Consider the following 13494-nt stretch of genomic DNA (forward strand, 5'->3'; position numbering starts at 1 on the left):
TAGTTAATACTACTGTCTTATTTTTATTTACAGAAAGTAGAACCTTACTAATTCATTATTTGCTAAAATACGAAGCAAATAATGGCTAGCGAATGTCCTTTTCAATATTAATCCCTTTGAAAAGTAGTCAAAATAACATTAAGTGAAAGAAATGTTCTCGTTAGAGTTAAAGCTAAAGTAGGACACATATAATAAGCATTGCTTAAGAGAAATAGTATAATAAGATACTTTATGACTTTGTTGGAATAACGACCTGTGTTATGTAATTCACATTATGCCTTTTTGTTATACGAGTAATGGCGGCTGTAATGAGGAAGAGTTTTCGTATAACTGTCGCATAGTGTTTCTATGGTAATTACCCATACACTTGTGATTGTGATATTGTTGCATAAAATGTCGAAAATATGCAACTATGTCACGAATTGCAGTCTCCTGTATATGTGACTATACCATGAGTAGGTGTGAGACTGGGTTGTCTTAGTTGTTTAAATATAACTCTGCACTTTCACCTTCACCTGTTACTGTGCAGCTCTTTGAAAATGCAGTGTGTCCCCATCTCTCTCCACCCCCATCACTGTAGGATACTTTCCTCTGATATATGTTAGAAACCCTAGCTGTCTGAATCTAGCCCATTTTTGGGACACTGCAGTTTCAAAGCAGAAATGCTCAGGTTGATGGCCTGTTTGTGTATAAAAAGTATAAACAGCACATGCACATGTTCACATGACAAAAAAACCTTGATTTTCACTTGTAGGTGTATAAGCCATTAACCTGTGACTATGGCTGGTTAGTAGATTTGTTTATGAAATGTGTGCAACTGCTTCAGTGAGCCGGAAAGCTTCACGCAAACAAACACATGGGCTGCTGATGCAAAGGAGCCAAATCCAGAGAGAACATGCCAAGTGCTAACAGTCAATGAAGAAAACCAATGAATCAAATGGTTTCCAAAGCATACACATTTTCCATAACTAAAACAGGGCCATCAAACCTGCTATGTTCTGGATAAACACTTAACATGCCCACCACAGCATGGACACTGCACACTGTCTGATATAAATGTCTGCAGGATATAAGGGCCATGAACTGTGCTTCCAAATGCTAAAAATATTAAAATTTAAACTGCTTGTGGGAGCAGAGGCTCATTTTATTGTTTGTTGTTCAGGGTACTGACACTTTGAATAAGAGGAAGCAACATATGGCAGTCACACTCAATGAACAGATGTACATTCTCTGGCAACTGATTAAATGAGTTCGCTCACTCTCTCTTTCACAAAGACACTCACAAGGGATAAGTTTGTGTGGGAATTTGTGTGTGTGTGTGTGTGTGTGTGTGGTGGGTAATGGAAATGAAAAGAAAAGGGCTTTTATGTGCTTTTATTAAACGTCTTAGCTACTGAAGAGTGAAAACCAATTTTTATAACAAAAGGTTTATTATAAAAATAAGCATAAATACATCTCTCTGAGATCAAGTTTGGTGCACAAATGAACCATAGGCATGGAAAGTTAAACTGGGTTTGTCTTAGTTAAATGAATGCAGAAGTTGATGTGCCTTAAATCTATCCAAACCTGAGACCTGACATGGTACGGAGTCAGGATGGTGCCCTTTATAGGATGGTGCGTTTATTGATCCGGCTGGGCTCTTCCTGAGAGAATGAGGGTCATCTGTTGATCTGAGACTTGCTCTTGCTGGCACAAGCCCATGGCCTGGCACAGGTAGGCTGCCAAGATGTGCTTACACTGGGGAATACAAAGAAAGACATATCTGTTGGTGCTCTGCATGGTGCCTGTCTGGAAACATTATATTCTCAATGTTTAAAATATCAGGAGAAATCACAAATAGCCTTGACATGAGGAGGAGTTTAAGGGACCGGAATCATCTCTCGTTACTCTTTGTCTGCAATACAAGAGACGGTCTCAGCTACATAATGGACCTGTGTAAGTGTGAAATGAGCACATTAGGTCATATTACCACTGTTGTTCATTTTTCCTTATCATATTTTATACATGAAACACCTGTCCATGGCCAGGTTTATGATTATTGGAGTCATCAGAAAGCAATTGTCTCTGTGTGTTTGCCATAGCAAATTACTTCTAACCTAAAAGGACAAAAAAGGAAATAAGGGCCCCATTATGTCAGATAAAAGGGGCATGAGAGAATGAGTAACAAGGAAATAGTGAAAAACAGAGAAGTGCATGTGTGTGTAGGAGGTCCTCAGATAGTGTGATATGTAAATTACTTGTTTAATATGTTAAAGTGAAGCTGTTCCATGTGAAGTATTAATTCAGGCATTATACCTGCAGTAGAAGTCATGGAAAACAGTCAGTAAATGTGGACAGACAACCCTCAGTGTGCCAACTTTACACTTATCTGGGTGCCCAAATAAGCTTGTATAAAAAATTAGATAAACAGAGGTATATCTTTTATATTTGAATGCTAGGTGGTTCTTAAACACATGGGTAAATGTGCGAATTCTGCAAGTTAGCTGCCAGTTAAATCTCAATTGCCTAAAAACAATGACAAATCACTAAATAAACCCAAACACTACTAGCTGTGGGCTAAACTTTAAAGCAATAGACTATTGTTAAAGCATCTTTTTCATTAAGACGCACTTCAAAGAAACTTTTCCTGTTATTTACTGCAGCATGTTATAATTTTTGCATTTGGGAAAAAAAAAACATTCAATGTTTTTTCAATGAGATGCAACAAGTCAGCCAATCAAAATATACGTCTTAAAATATTCCATGAGAAAAAATATTATATGATGACTGTATCTGGTACATGAACACACACACACACACACACACACACACACACACATACACACATACATATATATATATATATATATATATATATATATATATATATATATATATATATATATATATATATATATATATATATTTTAAGGTGAAAACCACTGCTTCTCACACATAAATGGAGGTGCATAGGCGCACACACACACACACACACACACACACACACACACATATATACACACATTTTAAGGTGAGAACCACTGCTTCTCACACATACATGGAGGTGCATAGGCGCACACGCTCACTCAGACACACACACACACACACACACACACACACACACACACACACACACACACACACACACACACACACACAAACGCCAGACGCCAGTCGCGGCTGAGGTCTGATGAGAATTTCAGACCCAGCTTTTCTGTTTTTAAACCCTGTTTGTTTTCTCTTCAAGAGGAGGAGAGCAAGCACATTCAAAATGGCTGCCAACACGTTGACTGAAGCCCAGTGTCAGCAAAACATCTTCGCCAAATTTCATACTAAGGCACAAATATTGAAGACAGCACTCCATTGTTCACTGCATGGCGTGTTTTTTTTGGGTTTTGAGTGTAATTCCAAATACTGGGGAAGTCTAGATAAAGAGGGCATGATGTTAAATGCTCTGTTATGGACTCTCCACTGGAATCGTTCCCAGACGAATGAACTAATTTTATCTTTTAAATCTCCCGGGGCTCAAAGCAGGCAGATTGAAATGTTATTCTGTGGTGAAAGACATCGAGAGCTCCCTTTGAATCTCGCCACACAATCGAAGAGCAGATTGTCGTAGAAGAGCAGTAAAATAAACAACAACCTTCCTGTGTCATCTATGTAAACTCTTGTCTTCAGTATGAGATTTGGCACTGGATTTGTGGGAAGGTTAGAAGAAAATGAGAATGCCAGTGCCTCACAATGCGTCCACTGTGACAAAGGTCTTTACATCTGCTCATGATTTTTAGACCTTCTTGTGTGATAAGGCCTTATGACACCAAAATATGCAAATTTCACTTACATTATTTAGGTCATGTGACAATGCATTATATGATATAAATGCAAATGCTATCAGTCAGATAAAATGCTATTGAACTACTATTATTAATGGGCGGCACAGATGTGCAACGGATAGTGTCAAAGTCAAACGGCTCCAGGGTCCTGGGATTGTGGGTTTGAACCCTGCCTGTTGTGACTGTCTGTGAGGAGTTTGGTTTATTCCTCTGTGTCTGTGTGGGTTTCCTCCCACAGTCCAAAAACACAAGTCATTTGGAGACTTGGCCATGCAAAAGGGTAGGCTCCTGACCCAATACAAACCTGAACTGGATGAGTAGTTACAGACAATGAATGAATTCATAATATCATTATTGTGTATTTGTTTTATTTATTTATTTATTTACTACTATATTGTTTGACAATATTTCTGATTTTTTAATTTTTAAAAACTTACGCTTTAAAAATGATAAGCATTTTTGACCAAATTTTGCTCCTGGTTCAGTTGTAGGTAAGAGAAGACATAAAATTTAGACAGGGAGATGAACTCACCACAAGACTTTCATTTCTTCTCAGCACAGAGAACGAGAAGGCAGGACAGGGGCAATAATGACAGGATGTGTAGAATGTATAAAGTCTGCCCGATCCGCCCAGTATCTGTGTCAGAGAAAGAGAATAAATGGTTCCTTAAAAGCACCTAAAACGTGTAAAAATTACAGCATGTTGTTATACAAGATGGACGTATACATTGTGTGGGCTTAGAGGCTACTGCATTTCCACAATGCAGCTGGATATGTACAGCAGCTGAACAAACACATCCAACAAAAAAACAAAAAAAGGGTATGATTATCTGGAAGGCCATAAAGGACAGATCTTCTGTTGGACATATAGTTCTGTTGAAACAAATTGTTTAGGCTTAAAGCTAACAGGACTTCCCCTTGTCAGTTTTTGGTCATGTGGAACACTGTGCTCATAGCTCTTGTCAGAGGTGGTAAGGAACTGCATCGCTGACAAAGTTACAGAATGTATAGAATGACACTTTACGAATCTATAATATTTGGTCAAATTCTTGAAGAAATCCCTGCATCAAATTCAATAACAATTTAAAATCAATAAGTCTAAAAATTGATTTCCTACCATGACAGCAGTGACCAACTAAAAAAGAAAGCCAATGTTCATGATCTCCATCAGACCCAAAACCAAATGAAGGTTCAGCGCTAACTATGACTCATGAGATGCCAGTAGTATAAAGAATACTGCTCTGACACCAGCACACAATCCATTATACCTCCTCAAACACTGACAAATTCACCTGCCACACTAAATTACCACCCTCCTCTTCCCCACAAAATACAAAAGCCCCACTTTGTCAAAAAGTGACACTCCATTGCAGGTGATTCACTGGTGGAGTAATTAGAACAGTGGAGCCAGAGGAGGTGAAGGGTGTTACTGAGGAGTACAGGGCAAAGCTATGATGTAGGGCAGTTGTAAATGGAGTGTTATCATAAGCCAGGGTTTGGAGTCAACAAGAGTACATGCCATTGTCAGTGGTGGAGTGAAATCCACTATGAATGACATCACCTGTACTATTTAGATCTCTACTCTAAATTTAGGTCAGGGGTATCCAATTGCACTCTTCAATACACTGAAAATACTCCAACACGCTGAAAGAGTTGAACTGAATGTTTGATCAGGGATGTACACAAACTGATCAAGACTTGTGGAGTAAAAATTTAGAACTTAAAAACTAATGTATGAACAATTTCTACAGAAGTGTTCAAAAGACTGGAATTGCAATCCTGCTGACATGTAAGGAGTGTATGTGTTCCACTATATACAGGCAGCATAAGAGACCATAGTTGCAGGTGATACAGCACAATTGGAACACCACAAACATTTAAAAACAAATTCCTCCAGAACAAGATCCAGGCAGCCCTGATTTAGAATAGTTAAAATAACATAAATGTGAACATAAGCATGGTCTTGTATTTAGGATTTTGAGATTAGTTTTTCCAATTGTCTTTTCTACTGGTAAAGTGCTGCTTTGGGACAAAGATATATTGTCATCTGCACACACTCACATTTGTCTTTGACCACAATAAAGTCCCTCTGAAGGGAACAATGAGTAAACTTCATTCAGTTTTGACCACGAAATGAAAAACAAGTATATGTTGGTAGCCCATTTCCTCTTTCACAACCCATGCATGTACCAGTTCTTGTCAGAGTGCTGGGTTTGATGGCCCAAATCAGTAAATGAAATTGTGTTGCCATGGTGCAGGTTTTCATACTGCCAACACAGTGTCTGTCATATCAGTTTTTGTGGTCCCCCACCCACTCCGTGCCTCAAATGTTGGCTCATGTCCAGCTGGAGGAAGGGGATTCCACCAGCTTCACATAAATCAAAGCAAACTCACTGAAACAAAAACATGTGCTCCAGGCCCAAGCATAGGCTTGGCTTCAGTCTTCACTGCAGAGCAAAACTCTCCTCTGCCACATGGGACCATTAAAAAAAAATACTCATGGTACTCCAAATAAATTTGGAGGCGATTATGGAGAGGGTAATAAATAATCCAACATTAGACGGTGCAAATGGCCCAATGGCCATCATGGGAGCATCTGAGCTGAGTGAGAGTTTGTGGGATGTTTGGTGAAATTTATCAAAAATAACGGGACAAAATAGGATGGTTTATGGAGTTTATGGAGTGTCAGTGAAGAAGCTCATTGTCTAACGAATCCCCTAGATTTTACTACAATATCTAAACATTCAGATTCCACTCTAGTACAGCAATATGGAAAGACCATTCTCCAAAAATTATTACAGGCACTATAGCACTTCCTTTTCCTGCATATTTCACATACCTCTTAAGTCTGTAAACATGACCAAAGCATGTGAGGCAACACTGAAACTACTTCACAGTGTTGTGCATGGGTGTATATTTAGAAACACATCTCACATTTGACTTTTCAAAGGGTGATGTCTACCTGCATTTTCATCGGTAGATCTTATAAAACTGAATAATCTTGCTGAAAATTTTCACCTCTCCACAATAAACCAGTTAGAGTGCTACGAAAAAAATTTGTAATACTTCCTCAGACATAACAGCACTAATCATAAGAGTAAGTGGCTGGAAATTGCACTTGACAGGAAATGTTTAGGTTAACGTTCTGAAAGAGTGCTTGTTATGAAAGCTTAATGCAAAAGCACTTTAAAGCACATTCAAAGAGGAGTGTTGTTAAGAGTCAACAAAATAAATCTGCAATCATTAAACCTTTACAACAAACCATACCACCCTCTTCTGACATAATAAGTACAAAAACAGGATTCGCTATTATTAACAATGATAACAATGCATGAAATATAATTCTGACTTGCTTGAAAGATTAATTGCCTGTCACTTAATGACTAAAAAAGCAATAAAAAGCAGGAAATGGGTAGAAATATACATTTCTAAGTTTAAGTTAGGTGAAAATGTGACACATTGGTGGGATACTGCTAAGATCTACAAGTCCAAAGAGCACATAGATCACATAACTTTCATGAGCATAATTTCTTCTACAGTACCTTTTTTTTTTTACAGAGATGATGATATTTCCTTTTCCATATGACAGTCAAATTACCTGATTTCTTGAATTTGCAATGCAAAAATGGTTCAGCATATTCTCGTTTTCCAGTATGTTAGACTGTTAGTATGTTTCCAAACCTAGAACATCAACAAGTATGTAATTTGAACAAATGTAAGTAAAATTTACTGCTCAGTATTACACAGGCAACATAACAGGACTTTGTCATAGTGAAGGTACAGCAAGTTAGAGGCCAATTAGGGACACAGAAAACACAAAAAATCCATTACTATCTGTTAGAATCAACTACACTGACGACAACAGTGACGCTTTTGGTCACCCTCACTATTCACTTTCCTATTAGTTAAAAAAAAAAGCCCTTCACAACATACCAAACTCTCATTTCTCTTCAAATTCTCACCTCATCCCCTGCCTCTGGTGCCCATCTCAGCAACATCTCACCTCATTAGAGCAGTGAAAAGATCAGCGCCGGACCCCAAAGCAGCCAGTGTGACAAACACCAGGCATTATCTCCCAGCAGCCAAAGGCCAGCTAATTCATTAGTGTCAGTGCAGGGCTGTGGTAACAGTCCTAAATGATATGCTACTGCCGGTAAGAAGGGCGTACCCATGGGATCTCTACATGCTGAGGAAGGCCTTTAAAGCATTAGCCTAAATGAGCAACCGCCTGTGGCCTGTTTACTGCCTGCCTGTTGTCACGTCCACAACAAATTCAAGAGGTAATTCCACTTTAGTTACTTTCCGATACTGATTTGTCTGAAAGGTTATTTTCCTGGATTGAGATGATATCAACAAAAGGCCCATCAGATATACTGGTCCCTGAATTCAGGAGAAGAGAAGTACCATGGAGAAGTCATGATAACTGGTCTCAAATAAAATCAACAAAATCAAACAAAAACTGCAAAAAAAAAAGTGCATGCACAAGAAGCCTTGTAATTGTATAATATGATGATTTCATTCACATGAGCAATTTAAAGGGTTTTTCTCTCTTGCTCTCAGGGAGTTTTTCCCATGCCGTTACTGATGAATTTCTATAATGGTGCGTTGTTAAAACGGCAAAAAAAGAAAAAAAAAACCCTAACAAAATTAAATTGAATTAAATCTCTCTCCTCTCTTTGAATTGCATAATGGCACTAATACTAAAGTAGAAGCACATTGTCAAGTGTATGTGCTTGTGCACTTCCTTCCCTTGAATAAACAATATCTCCAGGTGGAGTTACAAGTGACATCCTTGTCAAAACCTTTTCACAGTTCAAACATCTGCATGGAAACATGAGAAGAAAAAATATTTCTGAGCAGAGTGATCTAATCTACAGATGTGGCGGAAAGTAATGAAGAAGTTGATACATGTTACTATACAGGGCCCCAAAAAGATAACATCGATCAAGTTAGTGACAAGTCATTTCTTCTTCTAGAAACAGAACAAAGAGAAGGAATTGTATTTTCAGTTCTATAAAAAAAAAATCTCCATTTAAAATCATTTGCAGTCCAGGACTAGGCTCAAGTTCTAAAAGTTGCAGGACACCCTTTTATCTGAATACCCCTGCAAGTAATTGGTGAGGAGGCCTATATGGCCACCAACCTGAAAGCCGCCATATTGGATCAAAGTTTTTCCAATGGGAAGGTGGTCATGCAACATATCAGAAAAACAAACAAACAAACAAAAAAAACCAACCTTCTACAGAATTTTTAACAGCACATCAGCATTGGCTATGTTGGGTCTCTCTAGGTGAAGAGCCTCTGCAAAATATGTTTCAAGGAAGTTTCTGCTTCTGTCTAACAGCACCAGATCAACATCCACCATATTTAACCTCCTTATAAAATCCTTATACACCACCTTACTTCCTCTTTCATCCTAAGGTCAGTGCACAATAAAGGGACCAGGCAGAGGTCAATGCAAACGGAATGAGATTCTGATCTGGGAACAGCTGGACAGTGGCCCAGGGGCAGGTTGTTATTAGGCTCACTGATCCTCATACAGGATGACAAGTGGAATGAGATATTAATGAAATCTATTTCCCTCAGACCCAGAGCCATAAGGGAGGAGAGATGGGTGCTGAATGAAAGGAAATATGCTTTCAAAACTCCCTAGAAATATTATTTTTATTTTGACTAAATAAATAAAGAACAAAAAAGTGTTGTTCTGTTTTTATGCATGTGCAGTACATGACACTACACTATGTACTCATCTGAATATATCTGATTACACCCATGAAACAGTTAACCAAGGCTTTAAATCTGCATACATTTCTCTATATTTAATCATATTAAAGTAGAGCTTTAATATAAGCAGACACCCATAAGTAAACTGCTTTCAGCAGCTTAATATTTAATACCTCTATCCCTAAGGCTTCAGATATCAATTCCTCACTTTCAACTACATAAATATCACCAGTCCCATTGCACTTACTAATTCATCACTGTTAGTGAACAACAAGTTCTACTGTTAACAACAGGCTTCATGTACATTTAAAGGGTTAAATGTAAATGAAACTTGTTTAATTTTGAATGAAACTAGATGAAATTTCAGCCTACTGTCCTATTGGACTAGCATGGACAGACATGTTAGGTGATTTCCTGATAAAACTTGTAAACTGAATGCCATATATTTGAAGTTGAAATGAAAGTTAATAGTGGACATACATTTATATATTCATGTATATGTATATGTACATTTATATGTATATATTAAGCAGATTAATTTAATTAATTATATTAAGTTATATTTCTCTTTAAAATTCCCCAATGTTTTGTTGCATCATGTTTTTTCATTGTCAAGTACTTATCACAAAAAACATGAGAAGAAAATGTTCTTAGCAAGCACATTCAGCACATTAGGCTTCTATTGTTTCATTTAAAAGTGAGCATACAGACGAGCATAAGCTGAGCAAGCACAGCTTAAATCCACACCTCTGAATTTCATCATTTTGTTATCAGCATCATGATTACACTGAAGCACATTTCCTCTACAAAGAAAAAAAAATGTTAAATCACTACTATCTGTGAACACAATGTACACAGAACAAAGCCCATCTGACATTTTTGATTACCAGAGGCCATGATAACAGTGATTTTCTAAAACACCATTTATTTTTCCCCAAGAGAAAATCCGCTTAGACCCAGAATTTTTTATATTAGCTTCTGACTCCAGAATGGTGCATAACATCAGAGGGTGACTATAAATAATAATAAAAAATACATCTGCATTTTAGGTTTTCATGTCAATGTTTGCTTTCATGCGACACACTATAGATTAAGATTTTAACAGCATTTATTTTTAATAAATATATTAGGTGTTTACAATAGTGAAGCACTTTGACCTGCATTTAAAACATAAACAGGAAAACCTTCAGTTCAGGAAGCAAAGTTATTTCATATCCATCCTTTGCAAAACGGATGAGTAATACGCATGAGGAAAAGATACTTTGGTGAGATTCTGTCTCTTTAAAACGACTGTCTTTTCCAAATTAGCTCAATACCATGTTTAACACAGGGCCTCCTAAAAAGTGACTAAAAAAGACTTGATTTACAAACACCTTACTGTGATTATTGGTATGCCCAGATTTAGGAATATTGCTGTGCAATTTGATAACATATGATTGTATACAAGTAGAAGTTGAAGGGGATTTTTAACCCTGAAATATCTATTTTTAAGATAAAGAAATAAGTCTGCAAACGGAATCATATGCTACTTATAAACAATTATGTCCCTACCATATAATAAAGCAAAAAGCCTTCTCCTGCACCAAGCTCAAGCATTTGTATATAACAGCTCTACTCAACAAAAGAGCACTCCAACAAATGAAAGTGTGCTCAGTGAGTATTCTCAGACCATTTGGGTGAATCGGTGGCTTTCAATTGGTTTGTATAATGCATATATTTATATATATATTTAGAATAGATTAGATTAGATACCTTTATTGTTGGTGTACACAAGACACAATGAAATTACAGCTGACCAATCCAGTGATATGTATTTGTTATAATTGACCTGTAACGCCTTCCTGAAGGCATCAGTTCAATGTGGTAATGGCGGGGATGTGAGGTGTCTTTTATGATATTTTTTGCTCTGGAGAAGTATCTGGTGTCTGCAATGTACTCCATTGAGGGAAGAGAGCAGCCTATGATTTTTTCAGCTGACCTAATTACTCTGTGCACAGCCTTTTTGTCAGCTACTGAGCAGCCCGCATACCATGATGTGAGGCTGTACATGATGATGTTCTCTATAGCAGAGCTGTAAAAAGTCAATATCAATTTGTGGTTTAGACTGTATTTTTTCAGAACAAAGAGGTAGTGCAGGCATTGCCGTGCTCTCTATACAGCAGCTGTGGTGTTTGTGGACCAGGAGAGGTTGTCAGAGATGTGTATTCCAAGAAATGTAAAACTATGAATGATTTCCACGCAGTCTCCATTTATGATGACCGGTTGGTGGTCAGCTCTGCTCTTCCTAAAGTCCAGGATTAGTTCTTTGGTTTTGTTTGTGTTGATTGACAAGTTGTGTGTATATAAAATTTCTTATCAATGAAATTGAAATTATGCCAAACCTATCTGCCCAAACTAATTATATTAAACTTAATAAATTGTTCTATAAAGGGGGGAGGGGATAAAAGACTTAATTTCATTCATTCCATTTAAGAATCAATGCATTAGCCATTTAACCTGCAGGCTTAGTATTCAGTTATTCATCTTGATAAATTATTCAGGAACATCTATGAAACTAATATGCACTTAAGAGAGTGAAGTATTGAAGTGCAGTCCTATATATTGTTCCTTAGGGTCTAAGCATTGTTTAATTCAGTATTGTTTGAAAGAAAGTGGAATTTAAATTATAGAATATCCATACACCGATCAGCCAAAAGAGTAAATTACTTTGTTTCTATACTCATTGTCTATTTATCAATGCCACTGACTATAGAGATGCACATTGCAGTTCTACAGTTACAGATTTTATTATATTTAATACTCTGTATACTTTGTTCGGCCCCATTCATTCATTATCTGTAAGCGCTTATCCAGTTCACGGTCGAGGTGTTTCCAGAGCCTACCTGGAATCATTGGGCGCAAGGTGGGAATAAACCCTGGAGGGGGCGCCAGTCCTTTACAAAGCAACACAGACACACAGATTCACACCTACGGACACTTTTGAGTCGCCAATCCACCTACCAACGTGTGTTTTTGGACTGTGGGAGGAAACCCACGCGGACATGGGGAGAACACACCAACTCCTCACAGACAGTCACCCGGAGCGGGAATCGAACCCACAACCTCCAGGCCCCTGGAGCTGTGTGACTGCGACACTACCTGCTGCGCCACCGTGCCGTCCTAGGCCCCATTCACCCTGTTTAACTGTTCAACAACAGGGCCACCACAGAGCAGGTTATGATTTGTGGTGGTGAATGATTCACCACGCTGCAGTGACACTGACGTGGTGGTAGTGCGTTAATGTGTGCTGTACTGGTGCTGCTGGTGTTCTGCAACCCCTCAGTGCCACTGAGAACTGTCCATCAACCAAAGACAAAGTGGACATTGAATGTGCAGTGTTTAAGTACTCTAGCAGCACTGTGGTATCTGATTAACACATGCTAACACACCACCACAATGTCAGTGTCAAAACAGTGCTGAGAAATATCTACCACCTACTCTGTGGGGGTCCAGTCCATTAGAGAATATGGTAAAATGGGCTAAAGAAAATCCTGCAGGATGACAGATGGAATTCTTTGTGGAACTGTAAACCTAACGTGCACTGATATACTAAGGGAACCTGATAAAATGCATGATGAGTGTAGAAACACTTTTAATGGACAGAAACACTTTTCTAAAAGGGTATTTAATGTGTGGGTTGATAGTGAAAATAAAATATATACATATAAAAATGACAGTATTATTGCAAATGACACTAAGTAGAAAGTAGATAGTAACTGGGTTAACATGGTGGTTAATGTGGCATGTTTGTATGTGAAAGTGCAGGCCATGCTGAAGTGCTACTTGCTTTTCTGCAATCCGGAACCTTCCAAGCTGGCTGGTTCTATTTTGTATGCTTCTCAACCAACTGCCACATGTTGGGTTGATGTAGTCGTTTATGATCTTTATGATAAAAATCTATCAGTGGCATTTCTATTTA

At 37.9% G+C, this 13494-nt stretch overlaps 1 long non-coding RNA gene across 1 annotated transcript; it reads right to left on the minus strand.

Annotated features, from left to right (window-relative positions):
- Positions 1-1703: 1703 nt before the first annotated feature.
- Positions 1704-7912, minus strand: LOC136687006 (uncharacterized). The gene is made up of 3 exons (XR_010800398.1): positions 7775-7912; positions 4345-4449; positions 1704-1737 (listed from the first exon to the last, which is right to left on the minus strand). It is a non-coding gene; the product is annotated as an uncharacterized lncRNA (long non-coding RNA).
- Positions 7913-13494: the final 5582 nt, after the last annotated feature.

The sequence above is a fragment of the Hoplias malabaricus genome, chromosome 2 (genome assembly GCF_029633855.1).
Source record: "Hoplias malabaricus isolate fHopMal1 chromosome 2, fHopMal1.hap1, whole genome shotgun sequence".
NCBI lineage: Eukaryota > Metazoa > Chordata > Actinopteri > Characiformes > Erythrinidae > Hoplias > Hoplias malabaricus.